At 43.3% G+C, this 23,614-nt stretch overlaps 2 non-coding genes across 2 annotated transcripts; one reads left to right on the top strand and one right to left on the bottom strand.

Annotated features, from left to right (window-relative positions):
* Positions 1-10,505: 10,505 nt before the first annotated feature.
* Positions 10,506-10,696, top strand: LOC140275907 (U2 spliceosomal RNA). The gene has a single exon (XR_011908610.1). It is a non-coding gene; the product is annotated as a U2 spliceosomal RNA (small nuclear RNA).
* Positions 10,697-16,892: 6,196 nt separating this feature from the next.
* LOC140275958 (U2 spliceosomal RNA) lies at positions 16,893-17,082 on the bottom strand. Its single transcript, XR_011908656.1, has one exon. It is a non-coding gene; the product is annotated as a U2 spliceosomal RNA (small nuclear RNA).
* Positions 17,083-23,614: the final 6,532 nt, after the last annotated feature.

Below are 23,614 nucleotides of genomic sequence, written 5' to 3' on the forward strand. Positions count from 1 at the left end.
GAAAGTCCGACCATGGTTTGTAAAAAGCGGGTAAGAAAAGGTTCGAATGCCCGAATATATACCATCAAAAGCGGAAGCGGAGGTGTTCGGCTGCAAGATGGTGTGAACGTCCGACCAAAGTTTGTAAAAAGCAGTGAAGAAAAGTTTTGAATATCCAACCAAACATAATCAAAAGCGGGAGCAGAGCTGTTCGACTGCAAGTAGGTGTGAATGTCAGATCATAATTTGCAAAAAGCTGATGAGAAAGGGTGAGAATGCCCGACTATACACCATCAAATGCGGGAGCGGAAGTGTTCGGCTGTGAGTAGGTGTGAATGTCAAACCATAATTGCTGAAAAATGTGTTAGAAAAGACTAGAATGCCGGACCATACATCATCAAAAGCGGGAAAAGTGGTGTTCGGCTGCAAGTAGGTGTGAATGTCCAGCCATAATTACTCACAAACCGGTAAGAAATGGTAGTATTGCCAGACCATACATTATCAAAACAGGGAGCGGAGGTGGTTCAGCTGCAAGGTGTGAATGTCTGACTAAAGTTTATAAAAAGCGGGTAAGACAAGGTGCGAATGCCTGACAACTATTAGAAAAGGTGTGAATTTCCCATAGAAAACTAAAAGGTGGAGCGGAAGTGTTCGGCTGCAAGTTCTAATAGTGAGCGATTAAAATTGAGGGGCAGCCCAACTTGTAGGACTGGGAGCGCGGCCCTCTGGGCAGCCTACATACCCAAAGAGCCCCGCCCACCAGATGCCACTCAGTGTAACCACCCCCCAAGACCTAATGTGTGTGTGTGAGTGTGTGTTTGATAAGTAGTAATGTCTAAGGTGTAATTAAAACAGGGGCGGGGAACTGCAGAGTGCAACCAAAGGGGACCACCTACGTGGCCCCATCCACTACACCCCACCGAACACACACGCCCCCAAAACCCTTCATGTGTGAGTGTGTGCTGTGTACAGGAGCCAGAAGGGAGAGGGGTATGGGGATATACACCGGGGCAGCTACTCTCCCCCGGAGAAGGCAGCCAGGGACTGGCTGCAATAGGCATCCCCGCTACCTGGGAGCCAACCCAGGGCAGGAGGGGCTGATGTCCACCAGGCTCGGGGCCTGCAGCGACCATATTGCGGGAGCTACTGTACCCCCAGAAGGTACCCATCCCGCCCCACCCCACCCCGGAGGACCTCTACAAACAACAAACAAACAACAACAAAAAACAAACAAACAAACCTCCCGGTCACACCAGTCGCAGCAGCCCGGGCCTGAGACCCACCATCACACAGGCCACCCCCTCCCCCCCCAACAGGGGAAAAGCACCGCCCCCCCCCCACCGCACGCCCCAACACCCTGAAAAAAAAACCATCTGCGGACACCTTGGAGGTCCCAGAGCAACAAGCCCGGCACCAGGACCTGCACCAACCCACCCATACTGTGGCGCGTCCAGGACAACCCAGCCCCTCCAGGCACAGGCAGGGCCCCCCCCGGGCGCAAGGCAGCGCCCAGCCACCAGGGCCCAGGCCCAGCACCACCACCCATGCCGGAGCGGCCCAGCCACCCGGCATAGAGCCAGCAGCCACCACCCCAAGGCCTCTAAGTGACCCCGCCCCACACCGCAAGACAGTCCCACCCGCAAGCCCCCAAAACTGCCCTCCAAGCCCGACACACAGTCCCCCCCAGCAATGACCAACCCGGTCCCCACGACCCGCGAGACCACCAGACGCCCGAAGCCACATAGCCCCCCCAGCACACACCCAACCGCCCAGAGCGACGGGACAGCAACCCATCACCACCACTATGTGATCAAGCTAATCAGAAGGGACCAGAGAGAGTTAAATTCAGCCAATTGATGTTTTGAGGAGGCAGACATTGTTTCCATGCTAATATAATCTAAAAGAAAATTTCTAAACTGGTTAATACACAGATTGTTCTTCGCTTTCCAGTTCATGAGAATAGTTTTCTTTGCGATACATAACACTGTGAGAACCATGTGTGCTGAGTTAATTTCCATGTTGATGTTGTCTAAGTCACCCAGTAAGCACAGTCTGGTGCATGCAGGGATGCTACACTTTAGCCATGTTGATAGGTCCGCACAGACTTCAAGCCAGAACTTCTGGACAGGCGCACAGAACCACAAAGCGTGTGCATAATCATCAGGAGAGGGGTATGGGGATATACACCGGGGCAGCTACTCTCCCCCGGAGAAGGCAGCCAGGGACTGGATGCAATAGGCATCCCCGCTACCTGGGAGCCAACCCAGGGCAGGAGGGGCTGATGTCCACCAGGCTCGGGGCCTGCAGCGACCATATTGCGGGAGCTACTGTACCCCCAGAAGGTACCCATCCCGCCCCACCCCACCCCGGAGGACCTCTACAAACAACAAACAAACAACAACAAAAAACAAACAAACAAACCTCCCGGTCACACCAGTCGCAGCAGCCCGGGCCTGAGACCCACCATCACACAGCCCCCCCCCCCCCCCCCCCCCCCCCCCCCCCCAACAGGGGAAAAGCACCGCCCCCCCCCCCACCGCACGCCCCAACACCCTGAAAAAAAAACAACCATCTGCGGACACCTTGGAGGTCCCAGAGCACCAGGACCTGCACCAACCCACCCATACTGTGGCGCGTCCAGGACAACCCAGCCCCTCCAGGCACAGGCAGGGCCCCCCCCCGGGCGCAAGGCAGCGCCCAGCCACCAGGGCCCAGGCCCAGCACCACCACCCATGCCGGAGCGGCCCAGCCACCCGGCATAGAGCCAGCAGCCACCACCCCAAGGCCTCTAAGTGACCCCGCCCCACACCGCAAGACAGTCCCACCCGCAAGCCCCCAAAACTGCCCTCCAAGCCCGACACACAGTCCCCCCCAGCAATGACCAACCCGGTCCCCACGACCCGCGAGACCACCAGACGCCCGAAGCCACACAGCCCCCCCAGCACACACCCAACCGCCCAGAGCGACGGGACAGCAACCCATCACCACCACTATGTGATCAAGCTAATCAGAAGGGACCAGAGAGAGTTAAATTCAGCCAATTGATGTTTTGAGGAGGCAGACATTGTTTCCATGCTAATATAATCTAAAAGAAAATTTCTAAACTGGTTAATACACAGATTGTTCTTCGCTTTCCAGTTCATGAGAATAGTTTTCTTTGCGATACATAACACTGTGAGAACCATGTGTGCTGAGTTAATTTCCATGTTGATGTTGTCTAAGTCACCCAGTATGCACAGTCTGGGGCATGCAGGGATGCTACACTTTAGCCATGTTGATAGGACCGCACAGACTTCAATTCAATTCAATTCAATTCAATTCAATTTTATTTATATAGCGCCAGATTACAACAATTGTCATCTCAAGGCACTTAAGTAATATAGTCCAATTCAAGCCAATTGGAATTCAATTCATTGTAATCATAATCCAATTAATTCATATAGAGCTAATTAAAAAAATTAATATCCTAGCTAAGGAAACCAACAGATTGCACCGAAATGTGTCTTCAGTCCAATCTCCCGTCCTGAGCGTGCCTGTGGCAACTGTGGAAAGGAACGACTCCCTTTTAACAGGAAGAAACCTCTGGCAGAACCAGACTCAGGAAGGGTGGCCATCCGCCTCGACCAGCTGGGGTTTGAGAAGACAGAAAAGAGGGAAAAGAGGGGGGAAAAACACCATAACGCCATTCAAAGGATATCTGTTGGAACAGGGAAACATAGGTTAATAACCACAATAATGTCACATGTACATAAAATCAATTTTGAAATTAAACAGGGGGAAAAAGAGAGCAAAGTGAGGAAAGGTGTGACAGATGAGGTCCCCCAGCAGTCTAAGCCTATAGCAGCTTAACTATGGGATGTTTCAGGATTACCTGAGCCATCCCTAACTATAAGCTTTATCGAAAAGGAAAGTTTTAAGCCTAATCTTAAAAGTGGAAAGGGTGTCTGCTTCCCGGACATTTACTGGCAGCTTATTCCACAAGAGAGGGGCCTGATAACTGAAGGCTCTACCTCCCATTCTACTTTTAGAAACTCTGGGAACAACAAGTAAACCTGCAGTTTGGGAGCGAAGTGCTCTGTTAGGAAAATATTGTACAATGAGATCTTTAAGATATGGAGTTCGGTCAGTAAGAGCTTTATATGTGAGGAGAAGAATCTTAAATTCTATTCTGAATTTAACAGGGAGCCAATGAAGAGAAGCTAAAACTGGAGAAACATGATCTCTCCTGTTAGTTCTCATCAGAACTCTGGCTGCAGCATTTTGGATCAGCTGGAGGCTTTTCAGAGAATATGTGGGACAGCCCAATAATAAGGAATTACAGTAGTCCAATCTTGAAGTAACAAATGCATGAACTAGTTTCTCTGCATCACCTTGAGACAGGATGTTCCTGATTTTGGCAATATTACGAAGGTGAAAGAAGGCAGTCCTAGAAACCAGTTTTATATGTGCGTCAAATGATAAATTCTGGTCAAAAATAACTCCAAGGTTCCTCACTGTAGAACTAGAAGCCAAGGAAATACCATCTAGAGTAACTATATAACTAGACAATTTCTCCCTGAAGCGCTCAGGTCCAAAGAGAACAACTTCAGTTTTGTCTGAATTTAAAAGCAGACAGTTCTGAGTCATCCAGGTCTTTATGTCTTTAAGACAGGCTTGTAGCCTGACCAACCTGTAGGTTTCATCTGGTTTCATAGATAAGTACAGCTGAGTATCATCAGCATAACAATGGAAATTTATGCCATGCTGTCTGATAATGTTACCTAATGGAAGCATGTATAAAGTAAAAAGAATCGGTCCAAGCACAGAACCCTGAGGAACTCCATGACTTACTCCAACGTGTGAGGAAGATTCCTCATTTACAAGAACAAACTGGAATCTATCAGATAAATATGACTTAAACCAGCCTAATGCAGTTCCTTTAATCCCAATAACATGTTCAAGTCTCTGTAACAGAATGCTGTGATCGATCGTATCAAATGCAGCACTGAGATCCAACAGGACAAGCACAGAAACAAGTCCGCTATCAGAAGCTAACAGGAGATCATTGGTAACTTTAACCAGTGCCGTTTCTGTGCTATGATGCACTCTGAATCCTGACTGAAACTCTTCAAACAGATTATTTCTATGTAAATGATCACAAAGTTGAACTGCAACTATTTTTTCAAGAACTTTGGACAAAAAAGGGAGATTGGATATAGGTCGATAATTAGCCAACACTTCTGAATCAAGAGTAGGTTTTTTAAGTAAAGGTTTAATTACAGCAACCTTAAAAGTCTGAGGTACATATCCTATCAACAAAGACCGATTGATCAAATCCAATATGGAAGTGTCAATTAAGGGGAAAACCTCCTTGAACAGTCTGGTTGGGATTGGGTCTAACATACAAGTTGATGGTTTAGAAGAGACTATTGCTGTTGTTAGCTCAGAAAGATCAACTGGACAGAAGCTGTCTAAATACAATTCAGGTTCCAAAGATACTTCTAAAGCTGCTCTACTTGATGATACATCAGTGATAATAATGGGAAGGATTCCATTAATCTTCTCTCTGATAGAAACAATTTTATTGATGAAGAATCTCATGAAATCATCACTGCTGAGAGTTAAAGGAATACATGGCTCAACAGAGCTCGGAGTCTTTGTCAGTCTGGCAACAGTGCTGAAAAGAAACCTGGGATTATTCTTATTCTCTTCTATCAATAATGAATAATACGCAGTTCTAGCTTTACGAAGTGCTTTCTTATACGTTATTAAACTATCTTTCCAGATAGCCAGAACTTCTGGACAGGCGCACAGAACCACAAAGCGTGTGCATAATCATCAGGCGTGTTCTCTGTGCAATGTGAGCAGATGTCTGAGTGTGTCAGACCCATCCTGAACATCCTTTGTCCTGTATAGTGTGTTCTATGAAGGATTTTGTATTGTATGAGCTGTAAATTAGAATTCTGAGTCATTCTGAAGGTGTTCAAACATATTTGTGGCCAGAAGCTATGACTAGAACTGATGGATAAATCTGCCTCCCATTTTGAGGATGGAGGAGACATTGTGTCATCTATTTTAGACAATAATTTATATATTTTTGATAGTAGTTTTGGGGTGCAGATGCTTAGAAATTCTGCTACCCTAATCAGGAGTTGTAAGTCTGGTTGGTGGAGGATATATTTCTTTGTTATTATAGACTTAAGTTGTTGATATTCTAGGAATTTATTGCTGCCTATCTCGTGTTGTGATATGAGCTCATCAAATGAAATAAAATGTCCATTTTGGATTATATGTTCCAAATGTTTGATTCCTTTGATCTTCCACCGAGTAAAGTTTAGCATTTTTTTGTTTTGCAGTATGTCAGGATTGTTCCAGATGGGTGTAAGCTTACATGGGACAATTGAAGACTTTGTTATTTTAAGAAATTCCCAGTCATTTGGTCTTTTTCACACTGTTGTTTAGATGGACCACATAAAAGGATGTCATCCACATACTGCAAAAGAGCAGAGCCTGTGGTTGATTGAAGTTAATCCAGACTAGCTTTGAGGGCAGCATTGTAAATAGTGGGACTTTCACAGTACCCTGGCATAACCGGGTAAAAGTCCAAGATCTCCCTTCAAACTAAAAAGCAAACCAAAATGGGCTATCAGGGTGCACTGGCGACAAGTCAACCACTGAGAAAAACTGTGCATCTGATGTAATTTGAGACAAAATAGTGTGTGGGTTGGGCACAGTAGGAGCATGTGGCTGAACTGCAGCATTCACCGCTTGGAGGTCCTGTACAAAACGCCATTCATCTGGCTGGCCAGCATCTTTAAGCACAGGTGAATTTTCAAAAGGAACAATAACGCCTGTTTTCTGAAAAGATTGAAAAACAGGTTTAATCCCTTTAATTGCTTCAGGCTTAAAAGGGTATTGTTTTTTACATGGACAAAAGTCTGATTTAGGGGTGACAATTACTGGTTCACAGCCTTTTATCAACCCCACATCATATTTGCTCTTAGCCCAAAGATCATTGGGCACTTCAGCCAACATGGGTATCGAAGACAAATCTGTTTCAGATAAAAAACATGCTTCAAAATGTGATTCTGTGGTAGGAATTAAGTCCACAGTTCTTTGACAATGCATTGTACTCAAAAATATTTTTTTGTATGCTGACAATCGTTCAGAAAACATCAAATTTGGATCAGCAGGTGAAACAGTCCACTCCATTTCTTTCTGACATGTAGCAACAAACTCTCCCACACCTTGTCACTGCCAGTGTGTACGTTTGGCCAAGGAAATGTGAGGGCGAGTACCACAAACATTAAAAAAATCGAAGTGCTCTGGAGTGAGCGACACAGCCAATAAAGTAGGCGCACATATTTTTTCACTTCTTCTCATAGTCATTGTCAGGCCCCAAAGAAATGTGTGATGTGCAGTGCAAATCAGTAGGTTGCATGAAATCAGAAAGGGGTGAAACTAACGCTTTTGCTTCTTCCACTAGTTGTTGTGAAAAAGGAGAGCTGGGAAGTTTCCACTCATAAGCATATGTAAGTGCCGATGAATCAAACTGCACTGCTGTGAAAACTTTGTCAGGCTGTAACATAACCTTAACACCCTCTGGTGTAGAAGTTAAAATAATGCCTAATTTACACATGAGATCACAGCCCATCAGGTTAATGGGACACAACTCTGATAACAAAAATGAGTGTTTGAAGGAGAGCTCATTGGGAGTGACAACACGCAATGGGCATTGTCATTTTCTCCTTCACAACCTGGCCTGATGCAGACATACAGTAAACGTGGTTTCCACTTAACTTTGGAGGACAATCAAACTCCCCTGACGTCACTACTGATGAACATAAGTTCCTATATTCTGAGAGAAATATCTTTGCTCTAGGACGGAAATAGCATGCAAAACTTTACTACGTGAATCACAGTCGGCAAGCGTTGCTTCACTACACAGAGCAGGAAAAATGTGTGAGTGTGTTTGTGCTATCACCCATTAGTGGAGGCTCCGCTGCCGCGTGACGTCCAGAACCTGCCTCCCACCCTCAGTCAGCCTTTTGCCCAATTTCATCACTTTTTAGCTGTGGACAGTCCTTCTTCCAGTGTCCAGTCTGGCCACAGTAAAAACAAATATTCGGATCATAGCTCTGGCGTGGCCCATTTCGACCTCCTCTCCCACACGTCCACGTCTTCGACTTCGGCCTCGTCCTCTGTTTACACCAACTGCGTAATACATGGTCATGGTTGCCAAATGCAGCTCCTTTTCACACTTGTCCCTTTTGGTTGTCTTACGTGTCTCAACTTGGTTCTGAGCATGGCGAGCATATCGGCGAACGTCAGCCAAACGAGGACCCTCACACCATCCCACGTAAATGTTCTTTACTTCAGTGGCGACATCTATATAATATTGTCTGGGTCCCGTTAAAACATGTATTTTTCCCATCTAATTCCTTGTTTGCTTTAAAACAAGTATTCCCCATTTTCTATCCCTTCAGTAGCCAACCAGTTTGTATGGAGTACACTGGAGCAACTTGACTGATCAGTAAAACACTGCTTTTGTTGTCACCGCAAGGCTTCCCCCGTCGGTTGTTTCACTGAGACACTACTGAGTAACTATAACTCAACACAGTTTATACACATAACATTCATATACATACTAACAAACAAACAAACAATAATTTATCGCAATTTTCTCATCTCTGTTTGAACGTACACCCAGGTAAATATTCCTGTAGTCTTCTCATACCGACTATGGACCCATTCATTGTTTAACTTCACTGTTTTGCAAATCCTAATTGAATATTACACATTGACATTGAACTTTACTGGATAAGCAGGTCTTCATTGCATTCAGCAGCCTATATGTGAGCATCTATGTGTAAGCTGTTCTTCTTTGCATTTATCAGCAGCAAGCAATTCTTCACTGCACATGCATATGTAAATAGTAAAACAATTCCAATGTGTTAGCGAAACCTTCTATATCACAGTGGTTTCTAAGGTCTATTTTAAGTTCTTTGCCATCAGTGAGATGACATTGTTTACAAAGTGTGTCAAATTATCACTGAAGATCTTTTCAGGAATTTCAAATCTAGAAATGAGTTATTTTACGCGTGATTTTGCTACTGAGAGTGCATCTGCTTGTGCACATGGAAATATTTCAGACCATTTGGTAAAAACCTCTGTTGTCACTGAGCAGAATCGTTTCCCTTAACATTTATTTAGTTCAATGAAATCTACACAATAATGAAATAATGAAATCCAAACAAATATGTTGAAAAAGATACACTGGCTTAGGGAATTATCTTCGTTTTGGTCTTAGATTGCCCTGTGGAATGTATTTTGCACATATTTGACCTGCTAGACAAAACTTTATTAATTTATTTATTCTAAAAAAAAAAATTCAATAATTAGTAAAACCATATGCTGTAAAAACCTTGTTCATTATTGCTTCCATCCCTCCTGTTGAGACATGACATGGTCCGTGGCTCAATACTGCAGCATATTTAAACAAATTCTTTGGCAGTATGGTTTTCCTTCCGGTCATTCATACGAGTCTATTGTAGATGGCAATTGAATAACATCTAATAATGCTAAAATATTTGTAGTTTATACATTTAGCTGTGGATGTCAACATACCTGTTTTTCCAATGCTGTGTTAACACATGTACAGTTGAGAAGGCATACTGACTGTCAGTGTAAACGTTAACAACCTTTTTGTTATTTAATTTACAAGCTTCAGTTAAAGCTACCAATTCGACTGCTTGAACAGAGTAATTTTTTGGTAGTGGTTGTTTTAAGAAAACTTCAGTTTCTGTTACTACTGCAAATCCTGTAGCATTTGTGCCATCAGGGTTTTTTGCTTGACCTGTTGAATAAATATAGTTATTTCTGCATTTTCATAACGTATATCAGTTAAGTCTGGCCTGGGTAAAACACTGATGGTTATTTCTGACATGCAATCATGAGGCTTTCCATCTGTGGGGTAGGTAGCAGTGTGGATGGATTAAGTGTAGCACATCTCTCGACAACAAGGTGTGGCTGTGAAAGAAGAACTGTTATGTAGGAGAGATGTCTGGTAAAGATATTTTGTTAAGTAACCATATCACAGCCACTGCATGAGGTACCTTAAGTGTTAATGGGTGAAATAACACCATTATTGTTGATGCCTGCACTGCCAATGGCTTCTGGCCATTGATTCAAAAGTACGATCTCGTCCCTTTTTCCCCCTTTCAGTGGACACTGGCCCCTAATTACCGCAATTCAGCAGGGGGTCTTTCATTAGGAGTACTGGACTCCCCCGTGCACGGTTTCAGCTCTGACCCTGGAAAGCGGAAAAAACGTTGAGATCTGGTTTGAGGACCCAATTGTTGAGAAAAGTCTCTCAATGAGACTCAGAGTTGGTGGTAGTGTAAAGTTATACCATTTAAAAGGGCTGAAGAGTGCTCAGTGCAGCGGGTGGGCGGAGGTGCAAAGTGACACTATGGCCATAAAAACAACACCGCTACAAGTGCGCATTGTGCCAGGAAGGGCCCTCGGACGTGAACCAGTGGACAGTTATCGCTTCTCGGCCTTTTGGCTAAGATCAAGTGTAGTATCTGTTCTTATCAGTTTAATGTCTGATATGTCCTCTATGCGAGGACTACATATTAAATGGATTTTTATCAATAGGAGTTGAAAAAGGAACTTGCTCCGTTCACTCCAAGCATCGACCCGGTACTGCAGTGCCGCTGGGAACGGTGCGCTCTCCTCTGCTCTTGTGAAAAAGCAAACAGCGGTGCAGGATGGAAGTTTCTTTTAATCTGCTGAGAAAAGAGAGTGAATGCGAAGCAGACTTTAACAAGGCTCTGGGAGCGAGCCGAGTGCGGGCTAACCAGGAGAATTGCTTGAAAGAAACGCGACACCGAATGAGCGGTCAGAACAAAGCCTCAATACGGTGTTCCTGTGGTGTTTTTATAAAATGCGGTGTAAAAAAAGGTGTGAATGCCCCATAGAAAACTAAAAGGTGGAGCGGAAGTGTTTGGCTGCAAGAAGGTGTGAATGTCCGACTATATTTGGTGAAAAGCAGGTGAAGCAAGGTCTGAATGCCCAACCTTACATCATCAAAAGCGAGATCAGAGGTTTTTGGCTGCAAGAAGGCCATAGTTTGCCAAAAGCGGGTAAGGTGCGAATGATCGGCTAAATATCAACAAAAGTGGGGGCGGAGGTCTTCGGATGCAAGTGGGTGTGAATATCCCACCATACAAGTATGGTGAAGAGGAAGCTGTGAATGGCCGACCATAGTTTGCAAAAAGCGGGTGAGAAAAGGTGCGAATGTCCAACCATACATGATCAAAACAGGGAGCGGAGGTGTTTGGCTGCGACAAGGTGTGAATGTCCACGCATAATTAATGAAAAGCGGGCAACAAGTAGGTTCGAATGCCCAACCATACATCATCAAAAGCAGGAGTGGATGTGTTCGGCTACAAGAAGGTTTGAATGTCCGAGCATAGTTTGTAAAAAGCGGGTAAGAAAAGGTTCGAATGCCCGAACATACACCATCAAAAGAGGGAGCAGAGGTGTTCCACTGTAAGACGGTGTGAATGTCTGACCATAGTTGGTAAAAAGTGGGTATGAAAAGGTTCGAATGCCCAAATTCGGCTGCAAAAAACTGTGTTCGGCTGCAAAAAGGTGTGAATGTTCGACTAAATTTTGTAAAAAGCGGGTAAGACAAGGTGCGAATGCCTGACAATGTATGATCAAAAGCGGGAGCGGAGGTGTTCAGCTGCAAGAAGGTCTAAATGTCCATTTTTAATTGCTAGAAAACATGAAAGAAAATTTTCGAAAATCAATCCGCACATGATCATAAGTGGGAGAGGAGGTGTTCAATTGCAAGAAGGTGTGAATGTCCTACCATAATTGCTGAAAAATGTGTTAGAAACGGTAAGAATGCCGGACCATACATCATCAAAAGCTAGAGAGGTGGTGTTCGGCTGCAAGTAGGTGTGAATGTCTGACTAAAGTTCAAATATATTAACAAAAGCGGGAGGAGAGGTCTTCGGATGAGTGGTCGAGAATTTCCAACCATAATCTATAAAATGCGGTGAAAAAAAAAGGTGTGATAGATACCTAAAAGGTGGAGCGGAAGTGTTCGGCTGCAAGAAGGTGTGAATGTTATATATATATTTGGTGAAAAGCAGGTGAAGCAAGGTCTGAATGCCCAATCTTACATAATCAAAAGCGAGATCAGAGGTGTTTGGCGGCAAGAAAACGGGTAAGGGGTGAATGACCGACTAAATATCAACAAAAGTGGGGGCGGAGGTCTTCGGATGCAAGTGGGTGTGAATATCCCACCATACAAGTATGGTGGAGAGGAAGCTGTGAATGGCCGACCATAGTTTGCAAAAAGCGGGTGAGAAAAGGTGCGAATGTCCAACCATACATGATCAAAACAGGGAGCGGAGGTGTTTGGCTGCGACAAGGTGTGAATGTCCACCCATAATTAATGAAAAGCGGGCAACAAGTAGGTTCGAATGCCCAACCATACATCAACAAAAGCAAGAGTGGATGTGTTTGGCTACAAGAAGATTTGAATGTCCGAGCATAGTTTGTAAAAAGCGGGTAAGAAAAGGTGCGAATGCCTGAACATACACCATCAAAAGAGGGAGCGGAGGTGTTCCGCTGAAAGACGGTGTGAATGTCCTAACATAGTTGGTAAAAAGCAGTTAAGAAAAGGTTCGAATATCCAACCAAACATAATCAAAAGTGGGAGCAGAGCTGTTCGACTGCAAGTAGGTGTGAATGTCCACCCATAATTCCTGAAAAATGGGTAAGAAAAGGTGCGAATGCCCAACCATACATCATCAAAAGAAGAAGTGGATGTGTTCTGCTACAAGAAGGTTTGAATGTCCGACCATAGTTTGTAAAAAGTGGGTAAGAAAAAGTTCGAATGCCCGAACATACACCATCAAAAGAGGGAGCGGAGGTGTTCCGCTGTAAGATGCTGCGAATGTCCGACCATAGTTGGTAAAAAGCGGGTAAGAAAAGGTTAAAAAACCCGACTGTACACAATCAATAGCGGAAGCGGAGTTGTTCGGCTAAGAGTAGGTGTGAATGTCCACCCATAATTCCTGAAAAAGCGGGTAAGAAAAGGTTCGAATGCCCGACTATACACAATCAAAAGAGGGAGCGGAGGTGTTTCGCTGTAAGAAGGTGTGAATGTCCGAGCATAGTTTGTAAAAAGTGGGTAAGAAAAGGTTCGAATGCCAGAACATACACCATCAAAAGAGGGAGCGGAGGTGTTCCGCTGTAAGAAGGTGTGAATGTCCGACCATAGTTGGTAAAAAGCGGGTAAGAAAAGGTTCGAATGCCAAAATATACACCATCAAAAGCGGAAGCCGAGGTGTTCGGATGCAAGTAGGTGTGAATGTCAGATCATAATTTGCAAAAAGCTGATGAGAAAGGTGTGAATGACCGACAATAATTGCTGAAAAATGTGTTAGAAAAGGTAAGCATGCCGGACCATTCATCATCAAAAGCGGGAGAAGAGGTGTTCGGCTGCAAGAAGCTGTGAATGTCCAGCCATAATTACTCAAAAACGGGTACGAAAAGGTAGTATTGCCAGACCATAAATGATCAAAAAAGGGAGCGGAGGTTTTCCGCTGTAAGAAGGTGTGAATATCCGACCATAATTGGTAAAAAGCGGGTAAGAAAAGGTGCGAATGCCCGACAATGTATGATCAAAAGAGGGAACGGAGGTTTTCGGCTTCAAGAAGGTCTAAATGTCCAACCATAATTTGTAAAAACCGGGGAAGAAAAGGCTCGGAAGCCCAACTATACACCATCAAAAGCGGGAGCGGAGGTGTTCAGCTGCAAGAAGGTCTGAATGTCCATCAATAATTGCTAGAAAACATGAAAAAAAAATTTCGAATATCCAACCGCACATGATCATAAGTGGGAGAGGAGGTGTTCAGCTGCAAGAAGGTGTGAATGTCCACCCATAATTCCTCAAAAATGGGTAAAAAAAAAGGTGCGAATGCCCAACCATACATCATCAAAAGCAGGACTGGATGTGTTAGGCTACAAGAAGGTTTGAATGTCCGAGCATAGTTTGTAAAAAGCGGGTAAGAAAAGGTTCGAATGCCCGAACATACACCATCAAAAGAGGGAGCGGAGGTGTTCCGCCATAAGAAGGTGTGAATGTCCGACCGTAGTTGGTTAAAATACCCGACTGTACACAATCAATAGCGGGAGCGAATGTGTTCGGCTACAAGAAGGTGTGAATGGCCGACCATTTTTTGTAAATAGCGGGTAAGAAAAGGTGCGAATGCCCGACAATGTATGATCAAAAGAGGGAGCAGAGGTTTTCGGCTAAAAGAAGGTCTTAATGTCCAACCATAATTTGTAAAAACCGGGGAAGAAAAGGCTCGAAAGCCCGACTATACACCATCAAAAGCGGGAGCAGAGGGGTTCAGCTGCAAGAAGGTCTGAATGTCCATCAATAATTGCTAGAAAACATGAAAGAAAATTTTCGAATATCCAACCGCACATGATCATATGTGGGAGAGGAGGTGTTCAGCTGCAGGAAGGTGTGAATGTCCACCCATAATTCCTCAAAAATGGGTAAAAAAAAAGGTGCGAATGCCCAACCATACATCATCAAAAGCAGGACTGGATGTGTTAGGCTACAAGAAGGTTTGAATGTCCGAGCATAGTTTGTAAAAAGCGGGTAAGAAAAGGTTCGAATGCCCGAACATACACCATCAAAAGAGGGAGCGGAGGTGTTCCGCCATAAGAAGGTGTGAATGTCCGACCGTAGTTGGTTAAAATACCCGACTGTACACAATCAATAGCGGGAGCGAATGTGTTCGGCTACAAGAAGGTGTGAATGGCCGACCATTTTTTGTAAATAGCGGGTAAGAAAAGGTGCGAATGCCCGACAATGTATGATCAAAAGAGGGAGCAGAGGTTTTCGGCTAAAAGAAGGTCTGAATGTCCAACCATAATTTGTAAAAACCGGGGAAGAAAAGGCTCGAAAGCCCGACTATACACCATCAAAAGCGGGAGCAGAGGGGTTCAGCTGCAAGAAGGTCTGAATGTCCATCAATAATTGCTAGAAAACATGAAAGAAAATTTTCGAATATCAAACCGCACATGATCATATGCGGGAGAGGAGGTGTTCAGCTGCAAGAAGGTGTGAATGTCTACCCATAATTCCTGAAAAATGGGTAAAAAAAGGTGCGAATGCCCAACCATACATCATCAAAAGCATGTGTGAATGTCAGATCATAATTTGCAAAAACCTGATTGTGTGCAGCTGAACACCTCTGCTCCCGCTTTTGATGGTGTATAGTCGGGCTTTCGAGGCTTTTCTTCAACGGTGTTTACAAATTACGGTTGGAAATTCAGACCTTGCAGCCGAACACCTCCGCTCCCTCTTTTGATCATACATTGTCGGGCATTCGCACCTTGTCTTACCCGCGTTTTACAAACCATGGTCGGACTTTCACACCTTCTTGTAGCTGAACAACTCCGCTCCCGCTATTGATTGTGTACAGTCGGGTATTTTAACCTTTTCTTACCCGCTTTTTACCAATTATGGTCGGACATTCACACCGTCTTACAGCGGAACACCTCCGCTCCCTCTTTTGATGGTGTATGTTCGGGCATTCGAACTTTTTCTTACCCACTTTTTACAAACTATGGTCGGACATTCAAACCTTCTTGTAGCAGAACACATCCACTTCTTCTTTTGATGATGTATGGTTGGGCATTCGCACCTTTTCTTACCCATTTTTCAGGAATTATGGCTGGACATTCACACCTACTTGCAGTCGAACAGCTCTGCTCCCACTTTTTATTATGTTTGGTTGGATATTCGAACCTTTTCTTAACTGCTTTTTACAAACTTTGGTCGGACGTTCACAACTTCTTACAGCCGAACACCTCCGCTTCCGCTTTTGATGGTATATATTCGGGCATTCGAACCTTTTCTTACCCGCTTTTTACCAACTATGGTCGGACATTCACACCGTCTTTCAGCGGAACACCTCCGCTCCCTCTTTTGATGGTGTATGTTCGGGCATTCGCACCTTTTCTTACCCGCTTTTTACAAACTATGGTCGTACATTCAAACCTTCTTGTAGCCGAAAACCTCCACTCCCTCTTTTGATCATACTTTGTCGGGCATTCGCACCTTTTCTTACCCGCTTTTTACAAACTATGCTCGGACATTCAAACCTTCTTGTAGCCAAACACATCCACTCCTGCTTTTGTTGATGTATGGTTGGGCATTCGAACCTACTTGTTGCCCGCTTTTCATTAATTATGGGTGGACATTCACACCTTGTCGCAGCCAAACACCTCCGCTCCCTGTTTTGATCATGTATGGTTGGACATTCGCACCTTTTCTCACCCGCTTTTTGCAAACTATGGTCGGCCATTCACAGCTTCCTCTCCACCATACTTGTATGGTGGGATATTCACACCTACTTGCATCCGAAGACCTCCGCCCCCACTTTTGTTGATATTTAGTCGGTCATTCACACCTTACCCGTTTTCTTGCCGCCAAACACCTCTGATCTCGCTTTTGATGATGTAAGATTGGGCATTCAGACCTTGCTTCACCTGCTTTTCACCAAATATAGTCGGACATTCACACCTTCTTGCAGCCGAACACTTCCGCTCCACCTTTTAGTTTTCTATGGGGCATTCACACCTTTTTTTACACCGCATTTTATAAAAACACCACAGGAACACCGTATTGAGGCTTTGTTCTGACCGCTCATTCGGTGTCGCGTTTCTTTCAAGCAATTCTCCTGGTTAGCCCGCACTTGGCTCGCTCCCAGAGCCGTGTTAAAGTCTGCTTCGCATTCACTCTCTTTTATCAGCAGATTAAAAGAAAGTTTCATCTTAGGCTCCCTGAAACTTCCATCCTGCACCGCTGTTTGCTTTTTCACAAGAGCAGAGGAGAGCGCACCATTCCCAGCGGCACTGCAGTACCGGGTCGATGCTTGGAGTGAACGGAGCAAGCTCCTTTTTCAACTCCTATTGATAAAAATCCATATAATATGTAGTCTCGCATAGAGGACATATCAGACATTAAACTGATAAGAACAGATACTACACTTGATCTTAGCCAAAAGGCAGAGAAGCGATAACTGTCCACTGGTTCACGTCCGAGGGCCCTTCCTGGCACAATGCGCACTTGTAGCGGTGTTCTTTTTATGGCCATAGTGTCACTTTGCACCTCCGCCCACCCGCTGCACTGAGCACTCTTCAGCCCTTTTAAATGGTATAACTTTACACTACCACACGCTCCAGCGAGCACCATTCAAGCAACAACTTTGCACTCCAGCTTCGAGCATCGGCACAGTCGCAACAAGTAAGGCGACTCTACTCAGAGAAGTCACTCTGCACAGTAACAAGATTTCTTTTGCACAGACAGAAAGGGCTTCATCCGCAAAGGTAAAGCCTGCCAAAAATAGAAACAACTCATTAGTGCTGCTCAACGTTGTACTTTGCAGTAAAAGAAAGAGCAAATCTAAAGTTTCAGGAATCCGAGAATAAGCTTACTTTCATGAGTTCTTCACGATTTCGGATTTTGCTATAAAATGAATTCCTTCACTCAAACTAAATTAAAACTGCTAAACCGCTAATCTGTTACATACAAGGCAGATGTCAAATTCACCGAAATAGGATCTAAGGGTATTTGGCCAATCGAGCTGTAGCAGCTTCGGTAAAAGAGTATAAGTTGAAGAGTTTGTGAATAAAGGTGTGCGCACACATAGTGAGTTGTAGGAAAATAGGCAGGGAGCAATGCCGGCTGGGGTATATGTTCTTGTATGTTGTCTGACTGTTTGATTTGAATGTGTTGTGTAAGTGTCCTGTTGAATGTTACATGTTTGGGCTTTGACACGCTTCACTGTGGTTGTTAACTGTGTGGTGTGTCCTGAAATGTTATATGTTTGGGCTGTGTGACATGCTTAATGCTTTTCAGTAGCAACCCACTTATTCATATATAGCAACTGACAACATAAGAAGTCCGGACATACTTTGATAGTAGTTGTAGAAGTATCCTTATTGATAATAGATAAACTAATTCATAGTGATAGAACAGTAGATGAACAGGTGCCTGCACATGTCTCATGAAAATAAAATGGGTGTATGATTGCTGACGGCAGAGCAATACTGCCAAACTTATGAGTTCTTGTGGCAAACTTGATTCAGTGTCTTGACGTGTATACGCTGTTTCGCTGACTTGTCACAAGAAACAAAGTGTGTTTGATAAGATCCGACCATTTTATTACGGGAGGATCAGTATGTATGGATTCTGATGTGACTGATAAACCCATTCGTATCTTAAGCACAATCTAATACGTGAGACAACGCCCTGGCACACAATCAAAAAAAAAAAAGAGAGAGAGCGGTTTTGTGTCCCCACAGTCCATAATGTAGAAAAGAGAGAAAAAAGCCTTTCTGATTTGGTGTGTGTGCTCACAGTGCAGAGTGTAGAGAAAAGAGAGAAAAGAAAGCCATTTTGGTGTCACGGGTGTTGTGACTTACACACACACATTTCTGAATTGAGAAAGGAAATTATTTTAGAGAAAGCACTAGAGTTTAGATCCCATATTTGTTGATAGGCATTCATTTAATTTTTCTTTTAATCAGTTTTAAAGTGAATACTAACTGAGAAATGAAAAAGGTGAAGAGTTTAGAAGCTTGGTTCAAGAGCAAAACTTGGTTTATGATCAGCTGAGTCTCTAAACAGAACAGCAAAGGGCTTCATCGAACATTTAAAAAAGATTCAGATTGTTAGAATATCCAGAATTTATAGGAATGGTGGTGATTACTCTTATTTTCTAGAATGGAAATAATTGCACCATGTCTGTTTTATGAATTTAAGGGGCTAAAAAGTTTTGTTCTCGTTTTTCTATGATTAACCGAATGTATGTGAGAGTCCAAACAGACAGAAGGGTTACGGCCGAGCGCTGGACCTTCCAAAAAAGATGAGACAGGCTGGACCTGTGCCATACTAGTTAAGACCGGCATGTGGATAACAGGTTCTTTAAACTCTCACACACACAAACTCACACACGTTCGCACACATACACCCATACACACACACATTCTTGAACTTGCTGCAAGATTAAACATTTGCATTAACTGACTCCAGCAACTCTGAGTCTCATTGAGAGACTTTTCTCAACAATTGGGTCCTCAAACCAGATCTCAACGTTTTTTCCGCTTTCCAGGGTCGGAGCTGAAACCGTGCACGGGGGAGTCCAGTACTCCTAATGAAAGACCCCCTGCTGAATTGCGGTAATTAGGGGCCAGTGTCCACTGAAAGGGGGAAAAAGGGACGAGATCGTACTTTTGAATCAATGGCCAGAAGCCATTGGCAGTGCAGGCATCAACAATAATGGTGTTATTTCACCCATTAACACTTAAGGTACCTCATGCAGTGGCTGTGATATGGTTACTTAACAAAATATCTTTACCAGACATCTCTCCTACATAACAGTTCTTCTTTCACAGCCACACCTTGTTGTCGAGAGACGTGCTACACTTAATCCATCCACACTGCTACCTACCCCACAGATGGAAAGCCTCATGATTGCATGTCAGAAATAACCATCAGTGTTTTACCCAGGCCAGACTTAACTGATATACGTTATGAAAATGCAGAAATAACTATATTTATTCAACAGGTCAAGCAAAAAACCCTGATGGCACAAATGCTACAGGATTTGCAGTAGTAACAGAAACTGAAGTTTTCTTAAAACAACCACTACCAAAAAATTACTCTGTTCAAGCAGTCGAATTGGTAGCTTTAACTGAAGCTTGTAAATTAAATAACAAAAAGGTTGTTAACGTTTACACTGACAGTCAGTATGCCTTCTCAACTGTACATGTGTTAACACAGCATTGGAAAAACAGGTATGTTGACATCCACAGCTAAATGTATAAACTACAAATATTTTAGCATTATTAGATGTTATTCAATTGCCATCTACAATAGACTCGTATGAATGACCGGAAGGAAAACCATACTGCCAAAGAATTTGTTTAAATATGCTGCAGTATTGAGCCACGGACCATGTCATGTCTCAACAGGAGGGATGGAAGCAATAATGAACAAGGTTTTTACAGCATATGGTTTTACTTATTATTGAATTTTTTTTTTTAGAATAAATAAATGAATAAAGTTTTGTCTAGCAGGTCAAATATGTGCAAAATACATTCCACAGGGCAATCTAAGACCAAAACGAAGATAATTCCCTAAGCCAGTGTATCTTTTTCAACATATTTGTTTGGATTTCATTATTTCATTATTGTGTAGATTTCATTGAACTAAATTAATGTTAAGGGAAACGATTCTGCTCAGTGACAACAGATGTTTTTACCAAATGGTCTGAAATATTTCCATGTGCACAAGCAGATGCACTCTCAGTAGCAAAATCACGCGTAAAATAACTCATTTCTAGATTTGAAATTCCTGAAAAGATCTTCAGTGATAATTTGACACACTTTGTAAACTATGTCATCTCACTGATGGCAAAGAACTTAAAATAGATCTTAGAAACCACTGTGATATAGAAGGTTTCGCTAACACATTGGAATTGTTTTACTATTTACATATGCATGTGCAGTGAAGAATTGCTTGCTGCTGATAAATGCAAAGAAGAACAGCTTACACATAGATGCTCACATTTAGGCTGCTGAATGCAATGAAGACCTGCTTATCCAGTAAAGTTCAATGTCAATGTGTAATATTCAATTAGGATTTGCAAAACAGTGAAGTTAAACAATGAATGGGTCCATAGTCGGTATGAGAAGACTACAGGAATATTTACCTGGGTGTACGTTCAAACAGAGATGAGAAAATTGCGATAAATTATTGTTTGTTTGTTTGTTAGTATGTATATGAATGTTATGTGTATAAACTGGGTTGAGTTGTAGTTACTCAGTAGTGTCTCAGTGAAACAACCGACGGGGGAAGCCTAGCGGTGACAACAAAAGCAGTGTTTTACTGATCAGTCAAGTTGCTCCAGTGTACTCCATACAAACTGGTTGGCTACTGAAGGGATAGAAAATGGGGAATACTTGTTTTAAAGCAAACAAGAAAAATACATGTTTTAACGGGACCCAGACAATATTATATAGATGTCGCCACTGAAGTAAAGAACATTTACGTGGGATGGTGTGAGGGTCCTCGTTTGGCTGACGTTCGCCGATATGCTCGCCATGCTCAGAACCAAGTTGAGACGCGTAAGACAACCAAAAGGGACAAGTGTGAAAAGGAGCTGCATTTGGCAACCATGACCATGTATTACGCAGTTGGTGTAAACAGAGGACGAGGCCGAAGTCGAAGACGTGGACGTGTGGGAGAGGAGGTCGAAATGGGCCACGCCAGAGCTATGATCCGAATATTTGTTTTTACTGTGGCCAGACTGGACACTGGAAGAAGGACTGTCCACAGCTAAAAAGTGATGAAATTGGGCAAAAGGCTGACTGAGGGTGGGAGGCAGGTTCTGGACGTCACGCGGCAGCGGAGCCTCCACTAATGTGTGATAGCACAAACACACTCACACATTTTTCCTGCTCTGTGTAGTGAAGCAACGCTTGCCGACTGTGATTCACGTAGTAAAGTTTTGCATGCTATTTCCGTCCTAGAGCAAAGATATTTCTCTCAGAATATAGGAACTTATGTTCATCAGTAGTGACGTCAGGGGAGTTTGATTGTCCTCCAAAGTTAAGTGGAAACCACGTTTACTGTATGTCTGCATCAGGCCAGGTTGTGAAGGAGAAAATGACAATGCCCATTGCGTGTTGTCACTCCCAATGAGCTCTCCTTCAAACACTCATTTTTGTTATCAGAGTTGTGTCCCATTAACCTGATGGGCTGTGATCTCATGTGTAAATTAGGCATTATTTTAACTTCTACACCAGAGGGTGTTAAGGTTATGTTACAGCCTGACAAAGTTTTCACAGCAGTGCAGTTTGATTCATCGGCACTTACATATGCTTATGAGTGGAAACTTCCCAGCTCTCCTTTTTCACAACAACTAGTGGAAGAAGCAAAAGCGTTAGTTTCACCCCTTTCTGATTTCATGCAACCTACTGATTTGCACTGCACATCACACATTTCTTCGGGGCCTGACAATGACTATGAGAAGAAGTGAAAAAATATGTGCGCCTACTTTATTGGCTGTGTCGCTCACTCCAGAGCACTTCGATTTTTTTAATGTTTGTGGTACTCGCCCTCACATTTCCTTGGCCAAACGTACACACTGGCAGTGACAAGGTGTGGGAGAGTTTGTTGCTACATGTCAGAAAGAAATGGAGTGGACTGTTTCACCTGCTGATCCAAATTTGATGTTTTCTGAACGATTGTCAGCATACAAAAAAACATTTTTGAGTACAATGCATTGTCAAAGAACTGTGGACTTAATTCCTACCACAGAATCACATTTTGAAGCATGTTTTTTATCTGAAACAGATTTGTCTTCGATACCCATGTTGGCTGAAGTGCCCAATGATCTTTGGGCTAAGAGCAAATATGATGTGGGGTTGATAAAAGGCTGTGAACCAGTAATTGTCACTCCTAAATCAGACTTTTGTCCATGTAAAAAACAATACCCTTTTAAGCCTGAAGCAATTAAAGGGATTAAACCTGTTTTTCAATCTTTTCAGAAAACAGGCGTTATTGTTCCTTTTGAAAATTCACCTGTGCTTACTCCATTGTTTCCTGTTAAAAAGATTAAAGATGCTGGCCAGCCAGATGAATGGCGTTTTGTACAGGACCTCCAAGCGGTGAATGCTGCAGTTCAGCCACATGCTCCTACTGTGCCCAACCCACACACTATTTTGTCTCAAATTACATCAGATGCACAGTTTTTCTCAGTGGCTGACTTGTCGCCAGTGCACCCTGATAGCCCATTTTGGTTTGCTTTTTAGTTTGAAGGGAGATCTTGGACTTTTACCTGGTTATGCCAGGGGTACTGTGAAAGTCCCACTATTTACAATGCTGCCCTCAAAGCTAGTCTGGATTAACTTCAATCAACCACAGGCTCTGCTCTTTTGCAGTATGTGGATGACATCCTTTTATGTAGTCCATCTAAACAACAGTGTGAAAAAGACCAAATGACTCAAATAACTTTCTTGCTTTCAAAATCTTTCCTCTAGTGACGCTGACTTAGAGAGGGATGAAGATAATCATGTTTAATTGTTCATGTTTTGATTGTTTATCATTGGACCCTTTATTACTATGATGCCTGCATTTTAAACTCACGTTGTGTACAAATGCAGGCTGATGTTTTACAGATAAAGTTATTATTTTCCTTGTTTCTTTTGGGTTGATTAATATAATGGTATTATTATAATCAAAAGGGAGGAATGTAATGGAAAATAATTCTTATATGCATTGTATTGAGTGTTACTGTGTATAACCTGCAAATGACCGAGCTGCAAGGTACCACCCTGCCCTGTTTTCTTAAATTCCTCTTTACAATGATGGGCTTGTTATAATGAGATAGCTGCACTTTAGGGGGGACAGGGTTAGGCTGGTATTTACGAGTGTGTCTGGGTAACCTCAACTGATGGTTGGGGAGGAAAGTTAGAAGAACAATCAATTATACCCAAAAACAGATGACGTGATGAGCGGGCAATATAACTGTGTTTTTGCTTC

This window comes from Leuresthes tenuis, unplaced genomic scaffold (assembly GCF_036924035.1).
Source record: "Leuresthes tenuis unplaced genomic scaffold, fLeuTen1.0.hap1 SCAF_18, whole genome shotgun sequence".
In the NCBI taxonomy this organism is placed as follows: Eukaryota; Metazoa; Chordata; class Actinopteri; order Atheriniformes; family Atherinopsidae; genus Leuresthes; species Leuresthes tenuis.